At 37.7% G+C, this 21,258-nt stretch overlaps 1 long non-coding RNA gene across 1 annotated transcript; it reads right to left on the bottom strand.

The window, feature by feature from the left end:
* Nucleotides 1-834: 834 nt before the first annotated feature.
* LOC113633077 (uncharacterized) lies at nucleotides 835-20,999 on the bottom strand. The gene is made up of 4 exons (XR_003438138.1): nucleotides 20,879-20,999; nucleotides 20,255-20,336; nucleotides 8,074-8,127; nucleotides 835-891 (listed from the first exon to the last, which is right to left on the bottom strand). It is a non-coding gene; the product is annotated as an uncharacterized LOC113633077 (long non-coding RNA).
* Between the last annotated feature and the right edge of the window lie 259 nt (nucleotides 21,000-21,258).

Genomic DNA, 21,258 nt, shown 5'->3' with positions numbered 1-21,258 from the left:
AAGAGAGGGGAATCCCGTGAAATCTAAGAAATTTGAGCTACCATAACTCCCAGTGTCCTTTAATTTTTGTATTTTCACTTAGCCCATGGGAGAAATCAAAATTCATACATGATGGCTGATCATGGATCTTTAGGGATAACAAAAGTTGACATGTGATTAACATTCTGAAGAAAACTAGATTCTGGTTATTCTTAACATGCCATGACAAGGCTCTTCTGGAATGCAGAGCAGAGGCCATTGAGGAACAGGGGGAAAAGCGGGATGAGGTCGAAAATATCAATAGAACCAAGAAGCAGCGAGCATAGGGCAAGGGGGAAGGAGGGACAGAGAATATACCTCATGGCCTCCTAGAAGAAGTTCTGAAATGTAATGAAGGAAATAGAGGGAATATCTGTACATTAAACTGCCTGGAGCCTTCCCCATATTCTCCTAGACTCCTGAGCCTTTCTTTCATAGCATTTTTTCTTTGCTGATTTCGATGTTACCAAAAAAAATTTGTAGAGTTTCACTGCTGATTTTTTCTCCAGACCATTTGCTCATTCTTGCCCTGGGCACCCTAATCCATAACTATTGTCAGCTGAGCCAAAACTAGCTGCTTCACGATTTACCGACTTATGCAGTCTCCACAGCATCGATCCCAGCAGAAATGTAGATCAGCTTTTCCAGGGAGAGCCTCCCTCCTGAAGAAATGACCCTAGGCCAGTGTCCACCACAGAGAGAAATCCCGAAGAACTCACCTGGGTGTGCAGGCAGGAGTTGGGAGGGTCACAGGGTCTCACAGTCCATGTGACACACCATAGGCAGGAGCTCATAACTTGCTGCTCCCAGCAGTAAGACAGTGATGTGTCAGCTCTTTTCCTCTCTCCTTGCCAACTAGAATTCATTTGGATCCTAGAAAATGGAGGAGACCAGAAATCAGTTTCCCTTATTACCCACTATCATATACCGCTATTTTGGCAGAACTGGGCCCTGCAGCTGTGTGGAGGGCAAAGTCTATTTCAGTCCTGCCATCAGAATATCCAGCAGCCAATGGACAGGGGGGTTCGGTGTAAACTGGGGGAGGGAGAGGGAGCGGGTTGGAGGGGTGTATGCAAAAGATACAGGCACTGAAGGGGTCAGAGGTCTGCTAAATAAAGTGAACCTTTTCTTCCACGATTTGTTTCTCCTTGGATCACCATTGGCAATTGCACCCCAGATAAGAGGGAGCCCAGCTGGGGCCACTCTGCAAGTTCATGAGGCAGGGGAAACACACAAGCTGGGCATATGCATGATTATTACAGGAAGAGGAAAACACTGGAACTATTTAGCATCTCATGGTTGGACAGGGCTATTGCTGAGACAGTGGTGGGGAAGAGACAAATGGGGTGGGGAAAATTCTCTAATCTTAATAAAATCTGTTTGCCTCTTCCAGTAAGTAAAATATTGAGTGATTACGTGTCTGACCCTTTAATATCATCAGTGGAACGAGAGAGATCTAAAGGAAAATATTTAGAAAAACAGAGTCTATATTTTGCCTTGCCTGTGTTATGCCTTAATAGGTTCTCTCATTAGCAATAAGCCAATTCTATATAAACAATGTTTTCTCAGCAGGCAACAGCAAGTTAATAAGGTACCCTCAACACTCCTTAGAGCTCCCAGGCTTTAAGAACCTACTTAAAGAGATATTGTGGCTTTCCTGGTACTCGGCACACATTTCAGTGGGGAATAAATGGGTGTGTGCGAGGCAGTAAAGAGGAACTTCCCTTAACAAGCTTACTCTTTTCTGCCACTGTCCACTAACATGGGGAAACATGAGCAAAGCAATTATTCAGGCTTTACCTGCAAAAGGGGAAATATCATACAACCATCAGAATATATACTACAAAGGTTAATTCATTTTTTCTTTCTAAATGACTTTTTTTTCTCAATTTGGGAAGATGTTTTTAGTTCTTATTTTAAACAGATGTAACTTCTGAGGCGGGCAGATAAGCCATCTGAGTTTTAAAACCATAAGTCATTATTAATTGACTTTAGTTATCAAATTAAGTTTCTTCAAAGATCTGCTGACTTACTAAACCCCAAATCGGACACAATTGCTTTCCTGCACCTTTCCACTTGTCGATCAGCTACACAATCTGATATTTGAGATGGATTCTATTTGCCTTTGCCCAAAACTTCTTAGAATCAAACTGGATAATTATTTCCCTTTCCTCATCCTATTTAGACTTTGTACTTCCCTGGGAAAATGTAAACAGTATTTGCAAAACAGCTTAAGGAAAACCCAATTATTTCCCTGGTTTTATTAACTTGATATTTGTACCAGTAACTCTGTACTTCCACACAGATCAATAAAGTTTATCACTTGTTTCCTTCATGGATTGGCTGACATGGTCAGGGCAAAATTTAATGTCTTAAGGTCAGTATTTTGGAATTATAAAAATGATTATTTTGGACATTCTTTGTAATATTACATACAGTTCAAAAGCCAACATCTAAAAATCTATTCCCCTTTAAGAAATGTCATAATTATCTTCAATTATAAATTTAAACACATATAAATCTGTATTATGATTGGTATACTTTAAATCAGTTACTCACTTGGATCTTTAAGAATACATTTAAAACCAGTATAGTATAGGAATACTTGCTATTGATCAAAAATAGAAAGATTTCACAATATGTGTTAACCTACATCTTACTTACCTTTCTTTTTCTTTATCTTATGAAATAAAAATGTTTTGCAAAATAGGATTGCTACTCCCAAGCCCCCCTAGACAAGCCATTAAAATCAAAATGACAATCTTATTAGCTTTAACTTTAATTGGTTTTATACAATCAGTGCTTTAAGTTGTTAGGTAAATTCACTTCTCAATATATTTTAAGTATTAAAAGATTACCTTGATGTCTAATAAAAATAAAATATTTGTATTAGCTTTAACTAAATTGTTTTTTCTTTTTAAGCATTACTTCCCCTCTGTCTTTCATTTTATGTTATATGCACTGCGAGTATTCCCAATATTTTTAGAGTTTCAATACCCTACTGTTAACATATTTATGTTTTACTTGAAGAGAATTGAAACATATTTTAAAAGTTGAAAGTTTACCTCATTCCTTCAGAAAACTCAGTACACGTCAATGTATCACAGTATCAGGATTGATCATCACCTATTTAGGGGCTGAATCATTCATATCCTAACTAGAATTTCTCATCTTTCTTTTAAAAAACTTTAAACAAGTATAAATAAGTTTTAATATCCTGAAGATTTTAATAGGAAAATCACATGTGTATGGTTATACTTCTAATAATTAAATCATTTTAAAGCTAGAGGAATACGTTAGCTCAAACATTATTTTGAGGACAAGAAAATGGAGCTCCAGTATATATAATTTATTATGTGGCAAACAGACAAAATGCAATCTTGAATTAATTCACTGACACTATTCCTTGAGTAACAATAACAACAAGACTGTAAACAGTTTCAATGTTTGTTATATTGTTATTTGTAAATCCAGGATAGCAATCACAACTAAAAAAAACAAAAAAACAAAAAAAAACACAAAACCTTAAATTTTACATTCTACTCAAAGATACAGGTGCTCTGACTATACCAAATCTGTTCTCACTAATACCCAAAGCAAGGGTTCTTAACATCGTTTTTGGTTTTGTTTTTTTTATATTACATCACATTTCACTGACATTTAAGTTATCAACCATCTGAAGGGACTAAAACCAGGCCCCCCTTACTACTCAAAAAGATAACATTCACAGTGATAATGTGTCAAGCAACTGTACTCGAGTGATTTTGATTTTGATTCATTTCTTGTCTTTACAACTTTCATTTTGACCTTTTTCAAATGGACACAGAAATGAGTGAGTGGTGTGATTTCTTTTCATTCATTGATTTGGCCATTCTAAACCTTTCACTGAGTGCCTAATATACGTGAAGCATTATAAAATGGCATGACCACAAATAAAGCAAATATTGCCAAAGTTTCGATTAACAAAAACAGCATGTCTGGAATGAGATAAGTGCTGGCTCAGCTACTACTAGAGTATCATTTTCAGCCATCCTCTAATAAGGATGCACCTGGGGTGCACTAAGAAGCAAGTGACCAGAAATCGTCAGCCTGCAACTTCCGGATGGACTAGGAATGTGTAGCCAGGGAGGAGATACCTTGGTTGTAATAAACTTTGCCTTGGAGTTCCTCAACTGTATCATTTAGTTAAGGCCTCCCCTATTTTTCTGTAGTATTTTTTTTCTCAGACTTAGTTGTGCTTTCTTACTTTTCAAGCATATATAACTATGTTTATTTTACTTCTCCCCAATGGATACACAAAACTGCAGGATCTCCTAACAAGTCCTCTATGTTGAACACTTTCAGGGCATCATTTACCAGTGGGAAGGAATACTTTCTGCTCGTTTGCCTTTTAGCATTTATGTTTCCTTCTTAACTACACGTCAAGCAAGAACGTTTGAGCTAACCCAAGTCCTGGAATTGGGTAAGGATTCCTCTGTTTACTTAAAATATTTGTTTAAGTTTTGCTTCATTTGTTTAAATACCCAATAAACCAGTAGTAATTTCTTTAGTTCACATTCTATGTTTAAACCAAAAAGAAAGAATAAGTATGATCATATTGTGAAGTATATATGGTAAAGAATAAACTGGACTTTAAATTTATCACAGAGAGAGTTTGATCATCTATCTCCAAGGTTAAGTTCTTTAACTGTTCATAAAATTTGCCAAGCTTTCCTCACATCATTAGGATGTTTCAAATTGTAACCCCCAAAATCATTTGTTTTTACCTCAATAATTTTATCTTGACTCTTTTTAATAGGCATGTGAATGTCTTTCAATCCCTAAGTCTCTCCAAGACCAAACTAAAAGGAAGACAGAGAGAGAAAATAAAAATCCCTTTCTTTGCCTCCTTCTAACCAATAATCGCTTATGAAGTTCATCAGCTATGAAGGACAGAAAAGGCAGAATCACAGACACAACTGGAAAAGTAACAGGAGGTACATTTCCATCCCACAGACTAACTTTGTGATGTGCTTCATTTAGCAGTTCCCAGGCCCAGGTGGAAATTCTCTAGCATCTTCTTAATAAAGTTTCATGTTGGGAAAGTTTCATGTAACAAGTCATGTTTATTATGTCAGCAGATTTTTTTTTTTAAGCTAGACTAAATTCATAGCACCACGCATGATTTACAATAAAACCTTAATGAAACGCTGAGAACTGTTTAAAAAGCTGCAGCAGGTTTTTAAGGAAATTGGTTGTCTGTATTTACTCTTTGAATTAAGTGTTAAAGAAAAACAGAATAATAATATATAAAACCCTGGTTTCCTGTAACAACAATAATTATGATAACTAACATCTGTATATGGCTTTACAGTTTGCAAAGTGCTTTCTCATACATTACCTCATTTAGTAGAGTGGAAATGTTTAATGATCCCAGTCTTAAATTGCATTTCATTAATGGTATATACATATAATATTAATAAGCACATATATGTAATATTATATATATAATATTAATAAACACATTTAGAAGAAACTATCTTCATAAGCACTCTGCACTAAGCCTGAACAAAAGGGAGATAGGGAGAGGTTGAAATCCAATATCAACCCTATAAATCAAATAAATGTCAAATAAAATCTGTCAAACACTTCATAATGTTCTGTGCATGTCATCAAACTCAAGGAGAATCCTGCTGTGTCACCTCAGAATGATAAAGAGATCTAAGGTGTGAAAGCACGCTGTTAGAAGTTTCATTAAAGCCTTATTTACTAGTTCCAAATGAATTTACATTGATCTTTTAAACTATTGCTAACCACAAATGCATTAAACCTAAACAGTCTTCATTTACTGAGAAATAAATGTGTCAGCAGAATCATGACTTTTGTCCAATGTTGTTCCGGCATTTAATTCACAAAGGCTCAGTGTTAAGCTTTTTATTGCTTGTTGTGCTAAAGCCTGTTCATTTAATTGCAAATATATTTCCTTCCTGCATCATTATCAAAATTGTTATCTTAAGGAAATATTGTTTTTAAATAATCTGCTGGAAAACCAGAGCCGTACATGGGCTTATTCCGAATAATTGTTTCCTGCTACAGATGAGTTAGCAATTAAGTGGTAACGTTGCTTAAACAATTTTAAAAGGAGGTGAGGATAAAAGGAATCGGACTGTGCTGATCCAAGTTATGAGAAGCTTTTGGAGTTTTTTGTGGCGTCAACATGCACTCGTGGCTGATTTAATCAATACTTACCTGTTTACATTTTAAAAGAACTTGGTTAATGGTTCCAGGGCCTAATCTAATAAATAAATCATTTCAATGTAGGTTGTAATTTTGTGAGATATGAATTAATTCAAAAGTGACCTTAGTCTTTCTATCCTTGAAATGGAGACAAATGTTCTGCATTTGAGCTTGACCTTGACCTTGATCTTTCCTTATATTAATTTGGGGAAAGGACTTGCAGCCAGGTTTTAAATTAAATGATGCCAGTAACACTATTATGGGCACACCCATACTAAAGAAAAAAATAAAGATGCTATAATAAAATAAGGAAGAAAATGCATTATGTGACTTCAGAATCTACAGTATTTACATGCACTTTTTTAAAAATTACTTTTCCATAGCTAAACACAACAGGCATGGCATGTTTGTTTCAGTGGGTGAAAATGTATCGACAGCATCCCCCATTCTTCATTAGTTAAACCCACGCTAAATAGATTGCGTCATATTGTCCATTAAAGGAGACTTACAAAAAAAGGAAGTGCTCTCCAGGAGATGACTCCAGTTCAACAGTATTTAAATTCAAGAAAAGAGCAATTGTTTACTGAGGAGATGACTATGGGAAACATTTTGGAGAGTGTTCATTATTTCTGAGATTAGTTCTATTGCTAACAATGGAGAAAGACACGATTTCTAGAAATTAAAGCAATATAAATCCAATGGGAAGCAACCAAGATAATTCAAATATGCAGTTAAAAAAAATTGCCAGTAATTGACTGGTGATTATTGCTCTATTTCAAAAGAATTGAGCAACCCTCCATGCACCTGTTACTACATGGAATTATCCAGTTTATTTCAGAGGGAAACAGTAAGAAAATGATTGGCAGGGTGGGACCAGAAATGGGTGGACCCCTGCAGTGGACCAATGAGCAATTAGCCATGTCCTGCGTGGCCAAGACTGGGGAGTGACAGGAAGACACAAATGATAAGAGTCTAAGGTAGTAAACACTCACAGCCTACCTTGATTCATCCTGTCCTTTGTCCGCCATGGAGTATCGGGAACATGGGCAAGGGACAACCATTCCCAAGGTACAGGGGGTACCCACCCCAAACTTCGATAATACATCTACATCCCAGCAGCCTGGAAACCAACAGACTTGTCTAGGTATTTTCTGGGTTTCTCCTGCAGAACTCACAGAGCGAAGGGCTCCAGGAGTGTGATGGAAATGGGTAGCAGCTACTAAGTAGTTAGAAAATGGAGTTAGAAAATGGGTAATACGGGAAAGAGATTTCTATTTCTGCAGTCAGCTGAGCCTCTGAAACCTGGCTTCCCAAGAACGAAGGTGTTACCTTGACAAGGCTGTTGATGGGCATCCTCTCACATCTCTGCCCACATGCATCTTTCAACGTGCTCTCCCACCATCACAACCTTCTGCTGCTGTCACCCTCCTCCTCTCCCGGGTCTTACATGGTTATAAATATTGCAGTTCTCGAGCACTTGTGTGCCCTTCCGCCGGCTTCAGAACTCCTCTCCTTGCTTGCTCACCTCCACACACCTCCCACCACTTTGATTTTGACCTAACATTACCTGTGGTTTTCTTGTAGCTTCCACCATCCATTTAGGTACTCCAAAGGATTGGATTATTGTCTTAAATGCCTTCTTGAAATCAAGACCCAATTCTTTTCTGAGGTCAAAGCTCAGATTTCCTCTTGCTCACAGTCACCTGCTATTTGGCAATCTTCTGCCATCCATAAAAGCATCCTGCATGTGCTAAAGTGTACCGCAACATACTAACTCTTTGCTGCTCCCAAGCCGAAGAGATGCTCAGTGAGGATTTACCTTCTCCTCTCTGGTCTTACCTTAGCCGTCACTGGACGCCAGGTATATGCATGCACTTCATATGTTCTCATTCTCTGAAAATCCAGGCGAACAATGTCAGTATCACCAGCTACCTAATTTTCCCTTAAGAAAATATATGTTTAACAAAACTTTAGGACCTTCTGGAGATCACAGCTGAGGAAAAGTCTCTGAGTACTTTGAAACAATTAATTCGAAAACCTGAGACACAGTATACATTCTTTTTATGAACAACAACATGGATGTTTACATTCAAGTTCCTGCCTAGATGTGGACACAGATGTCTCAAGCTGGTAACAGGCAGAGCAAATCAGACTGGAAAGTGTGTTTTAGCCCACACAGGCTAATTCGTATCTTAAACTGGTCTGGATCCAATACATAAAAAGCTGATGACCTGACAACAGAGACCATGTTCCCATACTTTCTGTAGTGACTGGGCAGACATTGTACTCTTCAGATACAACATATGTTTTACAGGACTTGAGGAACCCAGCCCACTTCTCTCAAACATATAACCTGTGCGACCCCCAGGGAGACTTGAATGGTCCACCCTTGATGGATAAATTTTTTGAAAGTCAAGAAAATTTTGATGAATAAGAAATAAATAGATTTTTACTCAGTGTGCTTTTGGGAATCCTCTTAATAGCTTCATTCCAACAACATCCCAATCCAGTGACTATATCTGTTTACTTTTTCTGATGATGAAACAGGGTTGGTCCCTTTGCATATCTGGCATCTAAGAGAAACCATGAGCATCCATCAAGGGCATTAAGTGTTAACCTCACTTTCACTTTATGAGTTTCGGGCCATAGGCTCGCGGACCAATCCAACTGTTGATCCATAAACAGTGTCCCCATCCTGAAGAGTATAAAGTGAGGTTAAGCACAAGAAACCACCAAGAGCATCTCCTTCAAATATTTACAAGGCTGTAATATATGTATGTGTTTTATGTCTTGGTCAATATGTCTGATTGGTGGGAGTTCCATTTTTATGAGTTCCAGGTGCTTTAACTCACGAGCTTTTTATTCACATCTAGAATATAGGTATATATATTTCCAGATACAATCTTATCCAGCCACTTCAGATGTTAGTACTAACAATTTCAAGAATATTCAAGCAATAGGATGGAACAGATTCCTCTAGAATGAAACCAAAACAATATTAATAACAACCATAAGACCAAGATGAAACATTATGAGAGCCTCATTTGGGAAGCTTATCTAAAGAATAAGCCATTTATTAATGAGTATAAACCCTATTTATACATTCAATCATTCCCATCTTCAACTCATTGCTCTACTTTTTCTTTCAATATTTTATTTCTATATGATGCCCCTTGATCCCTCAGTAGGTTTCATTGGAAGGGTATGCTCTTTGAGAAAATAAGATCAATAATGTTATCACTTTCAACTGCGCTATCATTTTCACAGATCCAAGTTGAAATGAAATCAATTATGAGAACAAGTAGCACTGTTTTATTACTAATGAATGAATTTAGCATTGTTTCCCATATTCCCACCACTTAAAATGGAAGAAATAGAGCAAATGTGGTCCAGAGAAAGCTCAAATAGTCCAGGCTAATGGTGGAAATACTTAAGTATCATCCGTATACAGCTAATATAAACCAAAGTGGTTTATTACTACTGTTTTGTGATTTATGACTCACATTATGACTTTATTTTGAAATGGTTGCATGAAATATTAATGTGTGGTGAAAGAACACACAAGAAGGAGCAGGGATCATGTTCTATCAGATGTTAGGCTGCTCAGTGATTTATTCCTCATAATACACTGAACTCAAGTCTTAGTATCCTATTTGCTCTCTTATTGTAATCAGCCCCTCATATTCAAACTTTTCAAGGTGAGGTAGCGTACTTTTGTTCCTAGATTGTAGGTTGTGTACTGTTAATTTTTAAAAGGATGGAGTGGTTTATAACAAATGTGAATAATTTATAGCAAATGTTCTCAGCATTGATTAGTGTTCTTTAGAAATAGAATGTCTTCTTGATATGCATCACTCCTTTAATGCCTTATGAAAAGTCAGAAGACCTATTACTGCACTGCTTAATGGACAAATCAACTTTAATTTTAGTCATATATAATATGAAAGATAAGTACCTATGTTTTTCCCTGTTTGGGATTTGCCAGGCATTAACACTGAACATTAGCTCAAAGCAATCTAAAGAGAAGTTAACAATAGAACACAATTGCTCTCCCTTGGAATTTACATTTGATCTGGTTTCTCCAAACTTTGGGGTGGATGGTTTCTGAAATTTTTCATTTTGCTGCACTTTAAGTCATTCTGAACCTCACTTTGCAAAGCTCGAACTTGGGGACTTAAGTAACAGATTCCACAACAACTTTACTGAACAAGTATTTTAATTTATACAGTTTCCTATTTCATTTTAATTTGATCAACTGCATCCAATGCATGAAAAACAGTATCTTTTTGAATCATCATGAAAGTTAACATGGTTTGATTTTTATAGTATTGAATTCACCAATTATGATTTTATCATATATATTTAAATGTCAATTATTGGTAAATAAAACATAAAATAATAATAGTTGACACTGTTCTTTCTATACAAATGACATACACTGTCCAAGAGCTTTACATATATTAACTGACTTTATTCTCTCAATAACCTGTAACATAAGTACTGTTGTAAGGCCTGATATACAAAGAGGAAACTGAGGCACAGAATCAGTAAGTAACGTGCCCTAGTGACACTGCCAGTCGCGGAATTCGATTTAAGAAAGTAGATGGCTTGATTTCAGAATCTATGCTCTTACTACTACACTATTCCTATTGTCCTTTGCTCAGAAACATTTAGCTTCAATGCCCTTTGTATAAACACAGAAAAATGAAAAGATCCAATGATCTGGACCTTAAGAGTACAAAATCTAACTTTATGAAGGACCAATGTTAAGAATTAGGTTCAAATGGTGAAAGGGGAAAAGGACAGATTTTGCTTTTGAAATTCTTCAACATGTCCTTGAACACCCATGGTCATCCAAATGGCAAGATGGCTACCTCCTGCATGCTCCAGGGATAGTAAAATGTACAGCAAGAGCACTAGGTCAGAGAGAACTTGGCTATGAATACACATCATACTGGGCAATCCTGGGATTATCGCTGAACTTCTCCGAGACAAGATTTCCATTTCCAAACTAGATAATAACACCCACCAGTAAAGCAGCTGTGACAATAAGAGCTAATATAAAGTGTCTGGCATATAGGTACACAGTATGTTATGATATATATCTGTTGTCATTGTTTTTGTTCTATCAATTTTATTCTTTCAGCAAGCCTACCCTCAGACCGAGTCACTGCATGAGGGCAGGGAACTCAGCCCTTTTATGATGTTAACCCCTAAGCTCTTTAGTTACCCTTCCCGCCTTGCTCCTGCCATTCAAACTTACATTGCAACTCACTCAGTTAAATTCACATGCATTCTTAACTTCCAATAGCCATTGGAAAAATGATACAAGAGACACTGAGAAGGCAGAGGGACTATGTGATGTCCTACACAAACACATCTCCACTCAGGGAAAATCCTTTCAGGGAAGATGCTTTGCTCTTACCTCTGTGGTTCGGTTGGTAAATGTGTGACCACTGATATTCCTTTTCTGTGAATTCCTCGTCCTTTCCCAGCAAGATAAGAGCTTGAGAGAATAAATAGAAGAAAATCAAAGAGAAAAGAATCTGTATGATTTGGGAAAAGAAGACAGATGGAAACCAAGAGGGAGAAGAAATGAAGAAACGAGAGAAAGGGAGAAAAGGTTTCTTCCAGAGAGAAAGTAAATCAATAGTAGACATTTCCGCACGGAATAACTGTGATAGAAAGAGGATGCAAACTGAGCCAGGCTCATTTATTGTTTTGTGCATCCAGTTATAGAAAGTAGCGTGAATAGCAAAGGGTTCTGCCACAAACATGGAATTCCCAAAAATGAAAAAGGGCAATTCCACGGAAGTGAAGCATTGCTGCAGCCTTATTGTATTATTATTATTATTATTATTATTATTATTATTATTATGAAAAAGCACATCACATGCCAAGGGCTGTTCAACTTTGTAACTTAGCTGCCCTAAGACAAGGGTGTGAGGTCTAAATGCTCCTCCCTCGACCTAACCAGAAGTGGATGGAAATATAACCCTTTATCCACCTGAGGCTCCAAGGAATGATTTTTAAAGTTGCCTCCATCTCTTTAGATGTATGCATGAGGGGAGAAATGGCCTGCGTAGAGCAGTTTTTTAAATGCTGCTTAATATTTTTCCTTTATATCTACCATCTTTTTCTTTTGACCGTTTTGTGTCATAAGGATCGTGACTACTTTTTTTTTTTAAACTTTTGCTACCTCCTTTCTCTCATCTTTCTCTCCCAATTTTAATTCTTCCCTGAGAACAGATAAGAACCCCAGACTTCAGTCTAGACTTCCCATAGCTCCCCCTCCTCCCCCACTGCAATGACCCAATTGCCTGATTGTGAATGAGTAAGTGTCACGGAAAAAAGGTCTATGTACATAACTACTAACCTATGCTCCATAATGGAAAGTTTTAAAGCCAAAAAGACTACTTTGGAAGGGACCTTCAAGATGGTGGAGGAGTAAGACATGGAGATCACCTTCCTCACCACAAATACATCAAAAATACATCAACATGTAGAACAACTCCTACAGAACATCTACTGAATGCTGGCAGAAGACCTCAGACTTCCCAAAAGGCAAGAAACTCCCCGTGTACCTAGGTAAGGCAAAAGAAAAAAGAAAAAACAGAGAAAAGAATAGGGACAGGACCTTCCCCTATGAGAGGGAGCTGTGAAGGAGGAAAAGTTTCCACACACTGGTGCAGACAAGGGGTGGGAGTGGGGGAAGCTTTGGAGCCACGGAGGAGAGCACAGCAACAGGGATGCAGAGGGCAAAGTGGAGAGATTCCCGCACAGAGGATCGGTGCCGACCAGCACTCACCAGCCCAAGGCTTGTCTGCTCACCCGCTGGGATGGGGAGGGGCTGGTAGCTGAGGCTCCGGCTTCGGAGGTCAGATCCCAGGGAGAGGACTGTGGCTGGCTGTGTGAACACATCCTGAAGGGGGCTAGTGCGCCACAGCTAGCCTGGAGGGAGTCCGAGAAAAAATCTGGACCTGCCTAATAGGCAAGAGACCATTGTTTCAGGGTGTGCAGGAGAGGGGATTCAGAGCGTCGCTTAAAGGAGCTCCAGAGATGGGTGTGAGCCACGGCGATCAGCACGGACACCAGAGGTGGGCATGAGACACTAAGGCTGCTGCTGCAACCACCAAGAAGCCTGTGTGCGAGCACAGGTCACTCTCCACAACCCCCTTCCAGGGAACCTGTACAGCCCGCCACTGCCAGGGTCCCGTGATCCAGGGACAACTTCTCCGGGAGAACACACTGTGTGCCTCAGGCTGGTGGAATGTCATGCCCGGCCTCTGCCGCTGCAGGCTCGCCCCTCATTCTGTACCCCTCCAAACCCCCAGCCTGAGTCAGCCAGAGCCTCCAAATCAGTTGCTACTTTACCCCTGTCCTGTCTGAGTGAAGAACAGACACCCTCAGGCAACCTACACACAGAGGCGGGGCCAAATCCAAAGCTGAGCCCTGGGAGCTGTGCAAACAAAGAAGAGAAAGGGAAATTCCTCCCAGCAGCCTCAGGAGCAGTGGATTAAATCTCCACAATCAACTTGATGTACCCTGCATCTGTGGAATACCTGAATAGACAACGAATCATCCCAAAATTGAGGCAGTGGACTTTGGGAGCACCAGTAGACTTGGGGTTTGCTTTCTGCATGTAATTTGTTTCTGGTTTTATGTTTATCTTAGTTTAATATTTAGAGCTTATTACCATTGGTAGATTTGTTCATTGATTAGGTTGTGCTCTTGTTTTTTCTTATATATATATATTTTTTTTCCTTTTTCTCTTTATGTGAGGGTGTATGTGTATGCTTCTTTGTGTGATTTTCTCTGTATAGCTTTGTTTTTACCATTTGTCTTATGTTTCTGTCTGTCCTTTTTTTTTTTTTTAGTATAGTTTTTAGTGCTTGTTACCATTGTTGGATTTGTTTATTGGTTTGGTTGCTCTCTTCTTTCTTTTTTTATTACATTTTTATTTTTAATAATTTTATTTATTTTAATTATTTTATTCTTTTTTTTTCTTGCTTTTTTTTCACCCCTTTTCTTCTGAGCCATGTAGCTGACAGGGTCTTCGTGCTCCAGCCGGGTGTCAGGCCTGAGCGTTGTAGATGGGAGAGCCGAGTTCAGAACATTGGTCCAACAGAGACTTCCTGGTCCCATGTAATATCAAATGGCAAAAGTTCTTCTAGAGATCTCCATCTCAACACTAAGACCCAGCTCCACTCAACAACCAGCAAGTTACAGTGCTGAACACCCTATGCCAAACAACTAACAAGTCTGGAACACAACCCCATCCATTAGCAGAGAGGCTGCCTAAAATCCTAATAAGTTCACAGACACCCCAAAACACACCACCAGATGCGGTCCTGCCCACCAGAAAGACAAGAACCAGCCTCATCCACCAAAACACAGGCACCAGTTGCCTCCACCAGGAAGCCTACACAACCCACAGAACCAACTTTAGCCACTGAGGGCAGACACCAAAAACAGTGGGAACCTGCAACCTGTGAAAAGGAGACTCCCAAAGGCAGTAAATTAAGCAAAATGAAAAGACAGAGAAACACACAGCAGATGAAGGAGCAAACTAAAAACCCACCAAACCAAAAAAAAAATGAAGAGGAAATAGGCAGTCTACTTGAAAAAGAATTCAGAGTAATGATAGTAAAGATGATCCAAAATCATGCAAATAGAACGGAGAAAATACAAGAAACGTTTAACAAGGAACTAGAAGAACTGAAGAGCAAACAAACAATGATGAACAAAACAATAAATGAACTTAAAAATTCTCTAGAAGGAATCAATAGCAGAATAACTGAGGCAGAAGAATGGAAAAGTGACCTGGAAGATAAATAGTGGAAATAACTACCACAGAGCAAAATAAAGGGAAAAAAATGAAGAGAGTTGAGGACAGTCTCAGAGACCTCTGGGAAAACATTAAATGCACCAACATTCGAATTATAGGCGTCCCAGAAGAAGAGAAAAAGAAAGGGACTGAGAAAATATTTGAAGAGATTATAGTTGAAAACTTCCATAATATGGAAAAGGAAATAGTCAAGTCCAGGAAGCGCAGAGAGTCCCATAAAGAATAAATCTAAGGAGAAACACACCATGACATATATTAATCAAGCTATCAAAAATTAAATACAAAGAAAAAATATTAAAAGCAGCAAGGGAAAAATAACAAATAATATACAAGGGAATCCCCATAAGGTTAACAGCTGATTTCTCAGCAGGAACTCTGCAATCCAGAAGGGTGTAGCAGGACATATTTAAAGTGATGAAAGGGAAAAACCTACAACCAAGATTACTCTACCCAGCAAGGATCTCATTCAGATTCGACGGAGAAATTTAAACCTTTACAGACAAAAGCTAAGAGAATTCAGACACCAAACCAGCTTTACAACAAATGCTAAAGGAACTTCTCTAGGCAGGAAACACAAGAGAAAGAAAAGACCTACAATAACCAACCCAAAACAATTAAGAAAATGGTAATAGGAACATACATATTGATAATTACCTTAAATGTAAATGGATTAAATGCTCCAACCAAAAGACATAGACTGGCTGAATGGATACAAAAACAATACCCGTATATATGCTGTCTACAAGAGACTCACTTCAGACCTAGGGGTACATAAAGACTGAAAGTGAGGGGATGGAAAAAGATATGCCATGCAAATGGAAACCAAAAGAGAGCTGGAGTAGCAATTCTCATATCAGACAAAATAGACTTTAAAATAAAGACTGTTACAAGAGACAAAGAAGGACACTACATAATGATCAAGGGATTGCTCCAAGAAGAAGATATAACAATTGTAAATATTTATGCACCCAACATAGGAGCACCTCAATACATAGGGCAAATGCTAACAGCCATAAAAGGGGAAATTGACAGTAACGCAATCATACTAGGGGACTTTAACACCCCACTTTCACCAATGGAAAGATCATACAAAATGAAAATAAATAAGGTAACACAAGCTTCAAATGATACATTAAACAAGATGGACTTAATTGATATTTAGAGGACATTCCATCCAGAAACAGAATACACTTTCTTCTCAAGTGCTCATGGAACTTTCTCCAGGATAGATCATATCTTGGGACACGAATAAAGCCTTAGTAAATTTTAAAAAATTGAAATCGTATCAAGTATCTTTTCCGACCACAATCTTGTGAGACTAGATATCAATTAAAGGAAAAATATCTGTAAAAAATACAAACACATGGTGGCTAAACAATACGCTACTAAATAACCAAGAGATCACTGAAGAAATCAAAGAAGAAATCAAAAAATACCTAGAAATAAATGACAATGAAAACACGATGACCCAAAACCTATGGGATGCAGCAGAAGCAGTTCTAAGAGGGAAGTTTATAGCAATACAATCCTACCTCAAGACACAAGAAACACCTGAAATAAACAACCTAACCTTACACCTAAAGCAGTTAGAGAAAGAATAACAAAAAAAAACCCAAAGTTAACAGAAGGAAAGAAATCCTAAAGATCAGATCAGAAATAAATGAAAAAGAAATGAAGGAAATGATAGCAAAGATCAATAAAGCTAAAAGCTGGTTCTTTGAGAAGATAAATAAAATTGATAAACCATTAGCCACAAGAAAAGAAAGAAGACTCAAATCAATAGAATTAGAAATGTAAAAGGAGAAGTAAAAACTGACACTGCAGAAATCCAAAGATGATGAGAGATTACTATAAGCAGCTTTATGCCAATAAAATGGACAACCTGGAAGAAATGGACAAATTCTTAGAAAAGCACAACCTTCCAAGACTTAACCAGGAAGAAATAGAAAATACAAACAGAACTATCACAAGCACTGAAATTGAAACTATGATTAAAAATCTTCCAACAAACAAAAGCCTAGGACCAGGTGACTTCACAGGATAATTCTATCAAACACTTAGAGAAGAGCTAACATCTATTCCCAAACTCTTCCAAAATATAGCAGAGGGAGGAACACTCCCAAACTCATTCTACGAGGCCACCATCACACTGATACCAAAACCAGACTAACATGTCACAAAAAAAGAAAACTACAGGCCAATATCACTGCTGAACATAGATGCAAAAATCCTCAACAAAATACTAGCAAACAGAATCCAACAGCACATTAAAAGGATCATACACCAGGATCAAGTGGGGTTTATCCCAGGAATGCAAGGATTGTTCAATATATGCAAATCAATCAATGTGATACACCATATTAACAAACTGAGGGATAAAAACCATATGATAATCTCAATAGATGCAGAAAAAGCTTTTGACAAAATTCAACACCCACTTATGATAAAAACCCTCCAGAAAGTAGGCATACAGGGAACTTACCTCAACATAATAAAGGCCATATATAACAAACCCACAGCCAACATCGGTCTCAATAGTGAAAAACTGAAACCACTTCCACTAAGATCAGGAATAAGACAAGGTTGCCCACTCTCACCGCTATTATCTAACATATTTTTGCAAGTTTTAGCCACAGAAATCAGAGAAGAAAAAGAAATTAAAGGAATCCAAATTAGAAAAGAAGATGTAAAACTGTCACTGTTTGCAGATGACATGATACTATACATAGAGAATCCTAAAGATGCTACCAGGAAACTACTAGAGCTAATCAATGAATTTGGTAAAGTAGCAGGATACAAAATTAATGCACAGAAATCTCTTGCATTCTTATATGCTAATGATGAAAAATCTGAAAGAGAAATTAAGGAAACACTCCCATTTATCATTGCAATAAAAAGAATAAAATACCTAGGAATAAACCTACCTAAGGAGACAAAAGACCTGTATGCAGAAAACTATAAGACACCGATGAAAGAAACTAAAGATGATACAAACAGATGGAGAGCAATTCCGTGTTCTTGGATTGGAAGAATCAACATTGTGAAAATGACTATACTACCCAAAGCAATCTGCAGATTCAATACAATCCCTATCAAACTACCAATGGCATTTTTCACAGAACTAGAACAAAAAATTTCACAATTTGTATGGAAACAAAGAAGACCCCGAATAGCCAAAGCAATCTTGAGAAAGTAAAAGGGAGCTGGAGGAATCAGGCTCCCTCACTTCACACTATACTACAAAGCTACAGTAATCAAGACAGTATGGTGCTGGCACAAAAACAGAAATATAGATCAATGGAACAGGATAGAAAGCCCAGAGATAAGCCCATGCCCATATAGTCACCTTATCTTTGATAAAGGAGGCAAGAATTTACAATGGAGAAAAGACAGCCTCTTCAATAAGTGGTGCTGGGAAAACTGGACAGGTACATGTAAAAGAATGAAATTAGAACACTCCCTAACCCCAAACACAAAAATAAACTCAAAATGGATTAAAAACGTAAATGTAAGGCCAGACACTATAAAACTCTTAGAGGAAAACACAGGCAGAACACTCTATGACATAAATCACAGCAAGATTCTTTTTGACTCACCTCCCAGAGAAATGGAAATAAAAACAAAAGTAAACAAATGGGACCTAATGAAAATTAAAAGGTTTTGCACAGCAAAGAAAACCATAAACAAGAGGAAAAGGCAACCCCCAGAATGGGAGAAGATATCTGCAAATGAAGCAACTGACAAAGGATTAATCTCCAAAATTTACAAGAAGCTCATGCAGCTCAATATCAAAAAAACAAACAACCCAATCCAAAAATGGGCAGAAGACCTAAATAGACATTTCTCCAAAGAAGAAATACAGATTGCCAACAAACACATGAAAGGATGCTCAACATCACTAACCATTAGAGAAATGCAAATCACAACTACAATGAGTTATCACCTCACACCAGTCAGAATGGCCATCATCAAAATATCTACAAACAATAAATCCTGGAGAGGGTGTTGAGAAAAGGGAACCCTCTTGCACTGTTGGTGGGAATGTAAATTGATACAGTCACTGTGGAGAACTGTATGGAGGTTCCTTAAAAAATGAAAAATAGGACTACCATACGACCCAGCAATCCCACTATAGGGCATATACCCTGAGAAAACCATAATTCAAAAAGAGTCATGTACCAAAATGTTCATTGCAGCTCTATTTACAATAGCCAGGACATGAAAGCAACCTAAGTGTCCATTGACAGATGAATGGATAAAGAAGATGTGGCACATAGATACAATGGAATATTACTCAGCCATAAAAAGAAACAAAATTGAGTTATTTGTAGTGAGATTGATGGACCTAGAGTCTGTCATACAGAGTGAGGTAAGTCAGAAAGAGAAAAACAAATACTGTATGCTAACACATATATATGGAATCTAAAAAAAAAAAAGAATGGTTCTGAAGAACATAGGGGCAGGGCAGGAACAAAGACACAGATGTAGAGAATGGACTTGAGGACACAGGGAGGGGGATGGGTAAGCTGGGATGAAGTGAAAGAGTGGCATGGACATATATGCACTACCAAATGTAAAATAGACAGCTAGTGGCAAGCAGCCACATAGCACAGGGAGATCAGCTCGGTGCTTTGTGACCACCTAGAGGGGTGGGATAGGGAGGTTGGGAGGGGGACGCAAGAAGGAGGGGATATGGGGATATATGTATACGTATAGCTGATTCACTTTGTTATACAGCAGAAAATAACACACCCATATAAAGCAATTATACTCCAATAAAGATGTAAAACAAAAAGACTACTTCGTGTGGTCCACCACACCAGTTAGGAGGAAAGATCCTTTTAAACACAATCACTCATGTGTCATCTCAAATATTAAACCCTGAGAGATGCTTCACAGTGTATGGGTCTAATGCTGTTGACCAGTTGGCCTGTAGACTGTTAAATAAACCACGTTGTCCATGAATTCCCCCCGCACATTAAAAGGCAGAAGTTGGCAAATGTATACAGTATACTTCAGCTTATTAAGGGTATTTTTAGACTATCCCTTTTGGGTTAATAAAAACAAAAATTGTCTTGTAGAAGGGAAAAACTCTCTGGGGCACTTGGAATATCATGCATTCCAGACTTGGAAAGGAGTTACAATTTCCAGTTTCAACAAAACTTTTCTTACCTAAATAGGAAGCCAGAAAAAAAAAGATAGAAGTTTACATCATAACTCAGGTCCGTCTATTCTTCTGATAAGAAAATAAGACCTAAAACAAAAACAAACAAAAACTCATCAGTTATTAAACTTTGTAGGAGGATAAAGAAATGTCATTCTCACTTTCAAATTTCTTTATATATTTCTTGAGAGGTAAATGGGTCCTGTCTTCCCTCCAAATTCTCCTTTAGAAGAAAATTTCCAAAGACTTTTCATTCTGTGAGTAAAATGTACATCCCCATTTATTCAGTGGTATATTTAACAAATATTTTTGGAAGTCCTACTACGTACCAGGCACTGTATCAAACCCCAGGGATCCAGCAGTGAACATGAGATGGTCCTTGATCTCATGAAGTTTACAAACCAGTAAGGGAAGGAGAACATTTGAAAAATTATTGGCAGTATATTTAAGTTTCATGCATTCTCGTATGTGTGATGTATTTCTTATTTTTAAATGAAGAAAATAATTAAGCCACCTAATAAATAAAGAGAATTTTTTAAATTGCCATAAGAACAGAAGTTCAGAAGGCTACAGGAGCTAAACTACATAATTAGGGCATGCAAATGAGCTCAGAGAACAGTGCGGGTACATACCTGCTTCTCCCAGCTGACACATAAGCATTTTAGCAATAGTCTTTTCAAAGCAATAACTCTCATGTTTTGTCCAACCTAAGAAGTGAATTTTCATGGTGGAAATCTCAGACCCAGTAAAGGAACAGTGGCAAACCCATGCAGGGGCAGAAAGAAAATTTACAAAGACTTCTCATTCTGTGAGTAAAAAGTGCATCCACATTTATTCAGTGGTTTATTCAACAAATATTTTTGAATATATAGAAAGGCAAAGTTTTCAGAAATAATGTTGTTTTAGAAATAAGCAGTTATTTTCCCCAAGTATAATTCAGTGACTCAATCTACCTTCTGCCGAAACCACTGTCGTCACCACCAAAGCTTGAGTATATGAAAAAATTTAGAAC

The sequence above is a fragment of the Aethalodelphis obliquidens genome, unplaced genomic scaffold, assembly GCF_003676395.1.
Source record: "Aethalodelphis obliquidens isolate GAN/ISIS:26980383/991018 unplaced genomic scaffold, ASM367639v1 scaffold1, whole genome shotgun sequence".
NCBI classification, from domain to species: Eukaryota; Metazoa; Chordata; class Mammalia; order Artiodactyla; family Delphinidae; genus Aethalodelphis; species Aethalodelphis obliquidens.
Note: the sequence above shows the minus strand (reverse complement) of the source record. Positions and strands in the feature narration are given on the sequence as shown.